Source organism: Ursus americanus, chromosome 9 (assembly GCF_024610735.1).
Source record: "Ursus americanus isolate L20-20 chromosome 9, mUrsAme1.1.p, whole genome shotgun sequence".
NCBI classification, from domain to species: Eukaryota; Metazoa; Chordata; class Mammalia; order Carnivora; family Ursidae; genus Ursus; species Ursus americanus.
Genome location: NC_142135.1, coordinates 30,095,494 through 30,108,122, shown reverse-complemented (window position 1 = coordinate 30,108,122; position 12,629 = coordinate 30,095,494). Strand labels below are relative to the sequence as shown.

At 38.3% G+C, this 12,629-nt stretch overlaps 1 long non-coding RNA gene and 1 pseudogene across 1 annotated transcript in view; both read left to right on the top strand.

Annotated features, from left to right (window-relative positions):
- Positions 1 to 10,996, top strand: part of LOC148109434 (uncharacterized) — a 140,704-nt gene extending 129,708 nt beyond the window's left edge. Inside the window, exon 3 of the long non-coding RNA XR_015725631.1 lies at positions 10,879 to 10,996. This is a non-coding gene — a long non-coding RNA (uncharacterized LOC148109434). The remainder of the gene's footprint in view (positions 1 to 10,878) is intronic.
- Positions 6,870 to 8,428, top strand: LOC123797966 (aldehyde dehydrogenase, mitochondrial pseudogene; annotated as a pseudogene).
- Positions 10,997 to 12,629: the final 1,633 nt, after the last annotated feature.

The window sequence follows — 12,629 nt, the reverse complement described above, 5'->3', positions numbered from 1 at the left end:
TCTTCCAGTGATCCCTGCCCCTTCAGCACATAGTCTAAGATTAGTAAACAAATCTCCCTCCCATATACCCCGGGCATTTTTTCAAACTGCTGCTTCCTGCTGTATCTCCCTGGGGCTGTTCTTTTTGCTGTCTCTTTAAAGGTGGTGACTCAATTTCTTCTTGCTCTCTTGGTTCTCCTAGAGCTGAGCCGCTGATTTTGAAAGTTTCAGATGTTAAGTACCACTGATTTTAAGATCTTGTGAAATTATGCCCCTCTGGTTTCAAAGCCAGATGTTGTGGGGATTTGTCTTTCTCATGCAGGTTTCTTTTGCCTGGGGTATCTTGGGTGAAGTTCTATTTCTTTCCCCTCCCCGCACCCACAGCATGCCTCCCGCTAGTAGACAGTCCTGCATATCCTCCCTTCCTACCCTCTCCAGTTGTGGCCTCTTCTCTACGGTTAGCTGTGGAGATTCTACTCTGCCAGTCTTCGGTTCATTTTCTGGCTTATTTACAGTGATGTGGGTGCTACCTAGTTGTATCTGTGGGATGAGATGAGGTTAGGGTCCTTCTACTTGGCCATCTTCCCCGGAAGTTCTGATATCTTTATAATATTAAATGGACTGATCCACAGCACAGAATATATTCCATTTATTCATATAATTATCTACATACATTAGTAGAATTTAATATTTTTGAAATTTGAGTTTTATGTATTCCTCATAAAGATAATTCTCAGGTACCTTAAATTTTTATTGTATTGGAAGGATGTCTTTTTTAAATTGTATTTTCTAGTTGATTTTTGCTGGTATAGAGAATGCCATTGGTTTTTGTGTATTGATTGTCTCTGGCAACCTTGCTTAACTGTTATTTGGTAATTAAGCGGATTTATCTAGGTATGTGATAGTATTTCTAAATAACATTTTTGCATCTTCCCTTAGAAGCCTAATACCTTTACTTCACCATCAGCATCACTATTATTGTTATTATACTTTATAGTGTTGGCCAGGAGGTCTGATACAATGTTAAATGACATTGTTGGTGGGAATCTTGTTCTTTAAAATGAAACAACTCTTAAGTTTTCCATTAAGTATACTATTTATTATATTTGTGTATGTGTAGATATAAACTTTAACAATTATGGAGATTTCCTTCCATTCTGGTATGTGACTTTTTTTTCTAATAAATGAATCTGGAAATTTTTCAAAGATTTTTTTTTCTCTATTGAGACAATCACATTATTTTCCCTCTTTATATGTGGGAAATTTTCAATTTTTCTTGATATAATTCACACACCATTAAATTCAGCACTTTTAAAGTATACAGTTTATCCATAAAGGTATCTAGTTCTAAAACATTTTAATTACCCCCCAAAGGAAATCCTGTACCTATTAGCAGTTATTCCTCATTGCTCTGCGTCCCCAGTCCCTGTCAATCACCACACTGATTTCTGTCTATATGCATTTGCCTGTTCTGCGCAGTTCATACAAATGGACTCATACAATGTTTACTTTCATGTCTGGCTTCTTTCAGTTAGCATAATGCCTCCAAAGTTCATCCATATTGTAGCATATATCAATACTTCATTATTTTTTAGTTCAATAATATTCCATTGTATAGATATAGCATCTTTATTCATCACTTGAATATTTGGGATGTTTCTACTTTTTGGCTATAATGAATAATGTTGCTATGAACATTTGGATACAAGTTTTAATATGGATACACATACCCCCCCACACACTTTCATTTATCTTATGTACATACCTAGTAATGGAATTTCAGAAATAGAAGGTAACTCTATGTTGAACTTTCTGAAGAATTGCCAAACTGTTTTTGAAAGCAGCTGCATCGTCTCCATTCCCGTCAGCAACACATTAGCGTTTTCCATATCTTCACCTATACTTTTTTTTTTTTTATGGGGACCTTTTTTTATTATAGTCATTCTATTAGGTGGGAAGTTCTATCTCATTGTGGTTTTTGACTTGCTTGTTGCTAATAATTATTAACCATTTGAATATATTCTTTGGAGAAATAGCTGGTCAATTTCTTTCCACATAGTTTAATCAGATTATATCTTTGTTATTGAATTGTAAGAATTCTTGCCAATCTGGATATCTTTTTTCTTCTTCCCTAATTGCTCTGGCTATAGTCTCCGTATAATGTTGAATAAGAGTGGCAAGAGCAGACATCCTTGTCTTGTTCCTAATTTTAGGGGGAAAGCATTCAGTCTTTCATCCATAATATAATAGTTGTGAATTTTTCCCAGATGCCTTTATCTGGTTGAGAAAATTTCTTTCTATTCCTAGTTTGTTTAGTGTTTTTATAATAAGGGTGTTGGATTTTGTCAAATGCCTTTTCTGCATCCATTGAGATGATCATGTGGTTTTTATTCTCGATTAAATGGTCCATTGCATTGATTGATTTTCATATATTGAACCAACCTTGTATTCCTGGAATGAATCCCACTTGGTCATGGTGTATAATACATTTCATATGTTGCTGGATTTGGTTTGCTAGAATTTATTATGAATTTTTTGTCTATATTCATAAAGCATATTGGTCTGTAGTTTAATTTCTTTTAATGTCTGTGTAATGATTTGGGAATCAGGGTAACATTGGCCTCATAGAATGATTTGGTGAACTCCAAATGAGATCCCAGACAATGCCAAGTGGAATAGAAAAATCACGCAGCTTATCTAAACAATCCATAGAATCATGACAGATAATAATCACTAAAACCCACTTCTTAAAATATAAAAATACAGTCTTGCTTCCTTATCCGAGTATACCCCAAGCTCCTTTCAAGATATGCCTTGTGAGCAAGGGTGGAGGGTCTCTTGAACTCAGGGGAGATAAAGTGTTCTGATTCTCATCAGGGGTGGGGAAGGTGGTCCTTATCTGAAGTTAGGAAAATTCAAAGAGGCTACTTCAAAAGAGGGTTCTAAGAAAATACATTTGAAAAGAGGTAAATATACATATTTGAAAAGAAAGGGAATCATAGTATTTGTCTCCAAAAATAAAGGGAAGTATGACATTGAAGGCCTATAAAGGGATTGTGACATTTGTTCAAGGAAGTAATACACTAATAATCATTTTGTTCAGGGGCGCCTGGGTGGCTTAGTCAGTTAAGTGTCTGCCTTTGGCTCAGGTCATGACGGTGGGCTCCCTGCTCAGCAAGGAGTCTGCTTCTCTGCTCCCTCTGCCTCTCCCCCTGCTTGTGCTCACTCTTCCTCTCTCTGCCAAATAAATAAATAAAATCTTTTAAAAAATCATTTTGTTCATTTTTTGACAAAACAGATGACAAGGTTTTTGGGGAGATTTTTTGGCTCAAGATGGGCTGAGTTCCTCAATTTATCACTTTTATAGTAGCTGTTTCAAGTGGGTAGAACCAACTATAAAATTATGTGGTTTTTTCCCCCTCTATCCGGCTATTTCCTCAGTATCGTCTTTCCAATGGGACCCTTGTATCACTGTCAGTAATGGGCGGAAGGATATTGAGAAGATTGAGATTTGTTTGCTCTCTAGGACGTGCATCCTCTAAAGACATAATATGACCGAGCACTGGCACAGTGACTAAGACTGGTCTGGGGAGGAATCATTTATCACAGAGAATGAAAAGATTTTGCAATCAACATTTCTATTCCAGCTGATTCTATTTATTAGGTAGGTCAAATGGGGCAGATTCAATCAATATTTGTAGGGTATCCAAAGCCAGACTTAGGGAGGCACAGAATATTTCCTATTAAGAAATCCATAATACTTTGACATTTGAATATACTGCCTTTCATAGAATATTGGAATTTTCAGTGTTTTAGAACATTTAGTAAAAACATAAAGCAAAAATGTTACTTTCCCCAATAGTTGTTCCATTTTAAGAACGCTTTATCTCTTTTTTTCAACAGCCTGATTATGATATGTGTAAGTGGGAATGTCTTTGAGCTTATCCTACTTGAATTTTGTTGAGTTTTTTTGGGTGTGTAAATTAATATTTTCCACAAAATCAGGGAGTGTTCAGCCATTATTTTTTCAAATATTCTTTTCCCTTTCTCTTTCCTTCTGTTATATGTGTGCTGGAACATTTGATGGTATTCCCCAGGTCTCTGAGCCTGTATTCACTATTCATTTTTTCTCTCTGTTCCTCAGATCTGTTCCTTGAACTACCTTCAAGTTCACAGATTCATTCTTCCAGCTCAAATCTGCTTTTGAGTCTCTCTGGTAAAATTTTCATTGTAGATATTATATTTTTTTAATTTTAACCCCCCCCCATTTTTTAAAAGTTTTTTTTTTTTTTCCTTCCCTTTAAGTTGTTTGACCAGCTTGTTGTTTGCCCCAGCCATTATTGGTATCTCAGGCAGCTAAGATATTAAACAGTTGCTGCTTAATGTCTTTGACAAACCCCTTAAGGGGAAAAAAAAAAAAGGTGTTTGCATTAGGCAAACTTGGGTCAATTCAAATAAAGACAAGTCATTTTAGTGAAGATTTCATGGGAACTGCCAGACAAGTCAAATAATGACAGCTATCTGGGGCTTTGGAGAGCTCCAATCCTTTCCTCCCTCCAGTGACTGCTATGCTCTTGCTTTCCCTGTGATTGTGGAATTATTGGTTTTCAAAGCTACCATGGAGCTGGGGAGTCAGGTATGGAAACAGGCCAAGTTCAAATGCCACAAAGGTAGTGTTGTTACTGAGATTCAGCTGTTCTTGAATAAATGCTCCCCAGATTGTTTTAGTCTTTAGTTAATTTTCAGGTTCTGAAAAAGTTGGACAATTTTTGCCAGTGTTCGTATTGCTTTTATGGAGAAGATTTTAGATGACCTTTGGTTCACAAGTTCCATTGACATCATTCATTCATTCATTGAATGATTTCTTCATGTGGAATTTTCCTTGGATAATATTAAGTGATTATAATGCATGATTTAAAAATGTTGAATTTTTTAAAACCAAATTTTATTGGGGATTTTTGCTTCCAGATGCATAAATGAAATTGTATTACTTGTTTTGTCATCTGATTTTGGAATTCTAATTATACTTTTCCTGAGTAATATTCAAACTACCATTCAAAATGACAATGTTCACTGTTTAATCGTTATGGGGCATAGCTAATCAGAATGTAAGCAACTAATACAAGTGTATAAGTAAGAATTGGTTGAATATTATCTCTGCCTGTTAATTAGGCTGGGCAGCATTTGCTATTTCCTTGGGCAGCTTCTTTCAGTGTTATCTGCTTCTGAACGGTTGGTGGAACTCATCTGTAAAATCTAGGACCACTGGGGGGTGAGGTGGGAGAAAGCTGTTGACTGTACTTTGTTTCTTTAATGCTTCTTATTCAATATTTCTATTCACTTTTGATTCAATTTTGGATACCTTATACTTTTACATAAATTCATATATTTAGGTTTTAAAAGATATTATGAAGTTGTTCATAATACTCTTCTTGTTTTTACTTTTGCCTCAGTCATCACCTTCATAGCCTTTCCACCTCCTAGTCTACAGTCAAATCCAGAATCACTCATTATATTTAGCTTTTATATTTCTTTAGCCTCCTTCAATCTGGAATAATTCTTTAGCAATTTCTTTGTCATTCATGACATTGGTATATTGAAGAATTCAGGTCATTTATTTTGTAGGCTGTTCTCAGTTTTATTCAGTCTAATGTTTATTTATGATTAGATTCAGGTTGTATATTTTTGGAAGAAGTACTAATATGATGTCCTTCTAGGAATCATAATCTTTAACACAAGTGCTTGGAAATACGTCATGTTTGCCAAAAATACAAGATTTTAAAGCATTAATTTTCTTACCAATTTCTAATTTATTATATAATCATCAGAGGAAAGATTATCATCTTTATTTAAAATGTATTGAGGGTATTTTTTTTGTATTTTTGTAAATGTTCCATGTGTATAAGAGGAATATATATTACAGTGAATAACAAAAATTTCCAATTTCATTCAAGTGAAATATTTTTCCCTTTCTCACTGAAAGCTTAACACAGGGGAAAGAGGCACGCTTACTTAGTTGCATGATTTCCTTGTTTGGTTCCTTCATCCAGTCTCATCAATTCTTTCTCTATATCCTCTCGTCTTGAATTTGATAGTAGACAAAAGTGGGAGAGGAAGAGGAGAGAGAAAACTTTTATTTGCCTGCTATTATGCACATCTATGTTGATGTTCAGGGGATGTTCAAAGTTGAATGTTTCTCTTGAGGGTAGTCGCAAGGGGTTCCTCAAAGATTGCCCAGCTGGAAACATTTGTCTGTGGCTCCCTGATGCAGGCTGTGCCTCTTTAGCTGGTTGCTTATTCCCTCTACGCTTAACTTCTGCCTCTAATGATAAATGTCCCCTTTTTTCTACTAGTAACATTGCTATTCAAGCTCCAGAAGACTGGAATCAAGCTATTTTTCTTAAAGCTCCTTAATAGGTATAAGAAGACATCTCTTTCTTTTACCTGTGGAGGGGGGAAAGAAGTTCTTTCTTCTCACCTCCTGCACATATTTTCCCTGAATGTGGTTCTTGGGCTGAGTGTTGCAAACTACTTAGCAACTACTCTAAAACAGATGGAAAAAGACTCCTTTTAATAATTAATCTATTATAGACTCAAGATGATACCAATTATGTTCTCTAATGACAATGCACTGTAATTAGGAATTGAGGGGAAAATGATACTAAAAAGTTTTTTTTTTCATGTCACTGAAAACTTCACAGCTCTAATAGTTAAGTCAGTGTTGTAGTACCACAGAATTAGACAAAAAAAGACCAATAGAAGAGAGCCCAGAAGTATGGCTGCACATATATGGGAGCATGAACTGTGACCAAAATGCCCGTACAAATTAACAAAATACTGAGAATTATAAATGGTGCTCGGAGGTCCTGCATGCCTGCTCCCACCACAGCATGTTGCACACTGCTTGCCTTGGGCCCAGCCTAGGCCATCACCTTGTGTCTGCTGCTGCCACCCAGGCCATGCCAACCCCCAGCCAGCAGCCCGAAGTCTTCTATAACCAGATCTTCATAAACAATGAGTGACACAATGCTGTCAGCAAGAAAAGATTCCCCACCATCAATCCTTCCACAGGAGAAGTCATCTGTCAGGTAGCTAAAGGAGACAAGGAAGTTGTGGACAGGGCAGTAAAGGTGGCCCAGGCCACCTTCCAGCTGGGCTCACCCTGGCACCACATGGACGTGTCTGACACAGGCCACCTGCTGAACAGCCTGGCTGATCTGATTGAGCAAGACTGGACCTACCTGGCAGCCTTGGAGACCCTGGATAACAGCAAATCCTATGTCATCTACCTGGTGGATCTGGACATGGTCCTCAGATGCCTCCGTTATTACTGTAGTTGGGCTGATAAGTTGGGCTGATAAGTTGGGCTGATAAGAAAACCATTCCCATGGAGGGGAACTTTTTCAGCTACACCCACCATGAATCTATCAGAGTGTGAGGGCAGATCATTGTGTGGAACTTGCCATTCCTGATGCAAGCCTGGAAACTGGGCCCAGCCCTGGCAACAGGAAAGGTTGTGATGAAGGAAGATGAGCAGACTCCACTCACCACCTTCTATGTGACCAACCTCATTAAGGAAGCTGGCTTTCCCCCTGGTATGGTTAATATTCTTAGATTTGGCCCCACAGAGGGGGCCACCATCACCTCCTGTGAGGATGTGGACAAAGTGGCCTTCATAGGCTCCACTGAGGTTGGCCACCTGGTCTAGGTTGCTGCAGGGAGCAATAATTTCAAGAGAGTGACCCTGGAGTCAGGGTGGGGAGGGGGGGGGGGGAAGAAGCCTCAATATCATCATGTCAGATGCAGACATGAACTGGGCCATGGAGCAGGCCCACTTTGCCCTGTCCCTCAACCAGGGCCAGTGCTGCTGTGCAGGCTCCCAGACCTTTGTGCAAGAAGATATTTACCCTGAGTCTGTGAAGCAGAGCATCACCCGGGCCAGGTCTTTTGTAGTTGGGAACCCTTTGACAGCCAGGGAACTCAGGTAGATGAAACTTAGTTTAAGAAGGTCCTTGGTTATATCAAATCTGGGAAGGAGGAGGGGGCTGGTCTGCTGTATGATGGAGGGGGGATTTCTGACTGTGGCTACTTCATCCAGCCCACTTGTTCAGAGATGTACAAGTCAGCATGACTACTGTCAAGGAGATTTTTGGGCCAATGATGGAGATCCTGAAGTTCAAGACCACAGAGGAAGTCACTGGGAGAGCCAACAAGTCCAACTATCGGCTGGCTGCAGCTGTCTTCACCAAGGACTGGGCAAGGCCAATTATCTGTCCCAAGCCCTCCAGGCTGGCACTGTGTGGATCAACTGCTCTGATGTGTTTGGGGCCCAATCACCATTCCGTGGCCAGAAGATGTCCCGCGTAGCCAGAAGCTGGGAGAGTATGGGCTGCAGGCACCTACTTAAGTGAAAATCATCATGGTCAAAGTGCTTCAGAAGAGCTCCTGAAGAACTGTGCCAGCTCCCTCACTCATCCAGCAGCAGAGGGAAAGGACAGCAGCAGCAAAACCAAGAAAAATGACCCTTGTACACTAATTCTCCCACAAAATCTCTTGATCAAGAAAGTCCCAGAATTTGAACTGATAAATGGGGTGGGTGTGGGGCAAAAAGTACATGAAAGCGTTTTACACTGCAACAGTAGTAGTAGCTTCCAGACTGATTTTTCAATACAAGATTCAAATGTCTTATCCTATCCATCCGATATACTTCTGTCACTTGCTTTTATGGGGGAACAAAAAGCCGCTGTTTATGTGTATACTAACAAGTTGGGGCAACAGCTAGTGCCCTGCTTTGTGGTCTGGACTAAAATTCATTAAAAACAATGCTGCTGTTCACTTTTTGGTTAAATAAATAAATAAATGGTTCTTGGAAAATTGATTATCCAAATATAAAAAATGATAAATTCTTGCCTCGTTTTATACACAAAATTCAAATCCAGTCAGATTAAAGAACAAATTGTGAGAAGCAAAACTTTAAATTATTAGAAAACTGTAGAAGATATTAAGACCTCAGGGTAGGAATAACTTTAATCATGATACAAGAACCTGTTTCATAAAGAAAAGTATTGTTGAATAAGTAAAGTATTTATGTAAAAAATAGTCATCAGACTTGAAGGTAAATCAGTTAAAAGTAGGCAGAGATTAAAAAGATAATTCTTTGAAGAGGGAACCCAAATTAGCAATGCATATGTTCGCTGTCATTAGTGGAGGAAAATAAAAATAAGATTCTTATATCTATTATATTGGCAAACATTTGAAAAGTCAGGTAATACCAAGTATACTAGATTGTTAAAGCTGGTGTAACAAAGTATCACAAAAGGGTGGTTTGCACAACAAATTATTGTTTCGTGGTTCTGCAGCCTAGAAGAATAAGATCAAAGTGTCGGCCCCCTCTGGAAGCCGTGAAGGACAATCCCTACCTTCTGGGGGTTTGTTGGCAATCTTTGGTGTTCCTTGACTTCTGCTACGTGACTGCAGTATCTGTCTGCCTTTATCTTTACATGGCATTCTCCCTGTGTCCAAATTTCCCCTTTTGCTAGGGACACCGGTCATGGGATTAGGACCCGCCCTACTTGAATATGACCTAATTTTATTAATTTTATCTGCAGTGACCCATTTCTAAATAAGGTCACATTTGAGATATTGATAAGGACTTCAATATAGAATTTTTAACATGACTTTATGAATTTTGGAGGAGGACACAATTTAACCCATAAGACACCAAGTATTGCCAAGGATGTGGAATAATGCAAACTCTCAATCACTATTAATGGAAACATAAATTAGTACTATCAATTTAAAAAGCAATTTGACAATATCTATTAAAAGTAATGATAAATAATCATAATGCAGACATTTTATTTCTAGATGTCTGTCCTATGGCCACTATTATACATGGATATAAGATGATGTGTTTAAAAATGTGCATAATAGTATTGTTTGAAATGGAGAAAATAGACTGGATAAATGGGCAATTGAAAATGAAAAAACTGGTACCTCATGTTTTAACAAGGATAAGGGTCAGAAACAAGAGTTAAAAAAAAAGACAAGCTATAGAGTGATTCATATTCTATGATTGATTGACTTAAAATTTTTTATTTATTTGACAGAGAGTGAGAGAGGGAACACAAGGGGGGGTTGTAAGAGGGAGAAGCAGGCTTCCCGCTGAGCAGGGAGCCCAATGTGGGACTCGATCCCAGGACCGTGGGATCAGGACCTGAGCCAAAGGCAGATGCTTAATGACTAAGCCACCCAGGTGCCCCTCTATGGTATATTTAAAAGTATGTATAGTCTATAGCTATTTGTATATGTAGAATTAGGTATATAAATCTGGGATGAGAAGTATACATAGCACCTTCAGGATAGTGGTTTAACTAGGGAGAAGAGGGTAGGGGATGGGATTTCAGAGTTCTCAGTTGGGCTGCAACTATAGTTAATGTTTGGTTTGCTTAAAAACATAACCTAGAGAAAATACGGTCTAATGTTAATATGTATTGCATTTGGGTTTGGCCACATGAGTTTTCGTTATATTCATCTCTTTTTCCAAATGTTTGAAATATCTTATAAGAAAAATATTTTCTTAAAATCTCAGCAGTGTGGAACAATGTGCTGACAATAACAAGATGAAATTTGGGATATGAATTAAAAAAAAATCCTAACCTTGAATCAAATAGAAACACCACCAATTGACTGTGTACACAGTCGAGGGCATAGGAGTTGGAGGAAGAATTCATTTAAATATCTATGGTTTGATTTAACTATAATCTCATGGGTCAATATTACTAAGGCCTGACAACAAATCCAGTTTTTCCTTCAAACGGTATAAGTGAAATGTCTAAAACAGAAAAATGATAGAATAGACTTTGTTTCAGCTAAAACTTATGGTGTTCAATTTTATAGAAACTGGAAGCTATTTGGAGGACAATGACCACGACGTAGAGAGGAGCTATCGGGTTGTGTCGGTGCAGCACTAATAAATGCTTGGCTTGGAGAAGATGAACTCCAAGATGGATATGGTAACCGTCATTACTTATTGCTGTCCTATAGAAGTGGAATTCGGCTCATTTGCTGTGACCTGCAGGGTAGAACAAGAGCCAAGAACCAAGAAATTGCGGGAGGATGTTTGCAAATGTTATGTTTTACTGCAACATAAAGAACTGCCCAATAGGACTGGCCAAATATGACATGGTCTTCCTCACTCAGAAAGCAGAAAATTCCTCGCCAGCAGAGTCGCTTAAGCAAAGACCCTGACTATTTAGTTGTTGACCAGACTAGAACAGTGATTCCAGAATTTTGGGTTTCACGGATCAGTAAAATTTCAAATGAGTAAATGGAGAACCAGCAAAGTTTCCAAACCTATTACTTTGCTAAGGAAAATTTTTACAACGTCTGTATTTTTCTTGTCGGTTTCTACCATTACTAACACCAAAATCAATGAAGTATATCATCCCAGAATATTTTTTTTCTTCCAAGAAAACAACATTGGCCACTTTGTACTGTAAGTATATATTTAAATGTTTTTAAATAGAGGAAAATTTAAACATTTGGGGCTTTTTTTCTTGATTAAATATATCAGTATGGGAATTCATACATACAATTGTATGGGAATTTTTTTCTTGATTAAATATATCAATATGGGAATTCATAATACAATTGTATACCATGAAGTGGAATTCAAATATCCAAGCTATGAGAGAGAGAGAGAGAGAGAGTACAAGCAGGAAAAAGGGGAGAGGGAGAGAGAGACTCTTAAGCAGATTCTGTACTGAGTATGGAGCCTGATGTAGGGCTTGATCTTACAACCCTGAGATCATGACCTGAGTGAAAACCAAGAGTCAGAGGCTTAACCAACTGAGCCACCCAGGCGCCCCGAAATCTACTTTCGTTTATAGTCCTTGTCAAACATACTGTTTGGCCTAAAGGTAGAAGCAAACTCCAAATGTCACTCTGCTTAACTTAGAATATTCCAGGTGAGCTGAGAAAAATGAAAGAATAACATTTTATTTGGCTCCAGCCTCCCTTTTGTGTCTTTCTTTTTAGGCCAGAGCAGGTCAGGATCTGAGAGCCAGATCTGTTAGAAGAGAGAACAGAGCTATGGACTCCAAATAATTGCTTACAAGGAGGGCCTCCCAACTTGGAAAAAAGGAGAGAAACCATGTCCCTCACCCCCAACTGATACATACACAGCAGGGGAGTTCTGGCTCCAAATGCCTGCTTACAATGAAGAGCCAAAGGTCAAAAACCAGTAAGAAGACCATGCTTCCTCACAGAGTGGGCTGATCCAGGAGACACTGATCTACAACAGTGTTTCTCAATTTCTGCATTTGATATTTGGGGCTATAATGCTTTCTCGTCAAGGGCTGTCCTGTGTACTGTGGGATATTTTCAGGATTCCTGGCCTTTACTCATTAGATGCCAGTAGCGTCTCCTACTCTCCAGTTGTAAGAATAAAAATGTCTCTGGACATGCCAAGTGTTCCCTAGGGGCAAATTGCTCCCAGTGGAGAACGACTTGTTCAGAAGATCTGTAGATGCTTCTGAGCTTGGCGACCTGAGGATCAATCTTCTTGAACTGTGCTGATGTGTAGAAAATTTTCTGATGGTAACCCTAGAATGCTCATTTGTTTTTCTCATATCTTATTAAGCACAAAT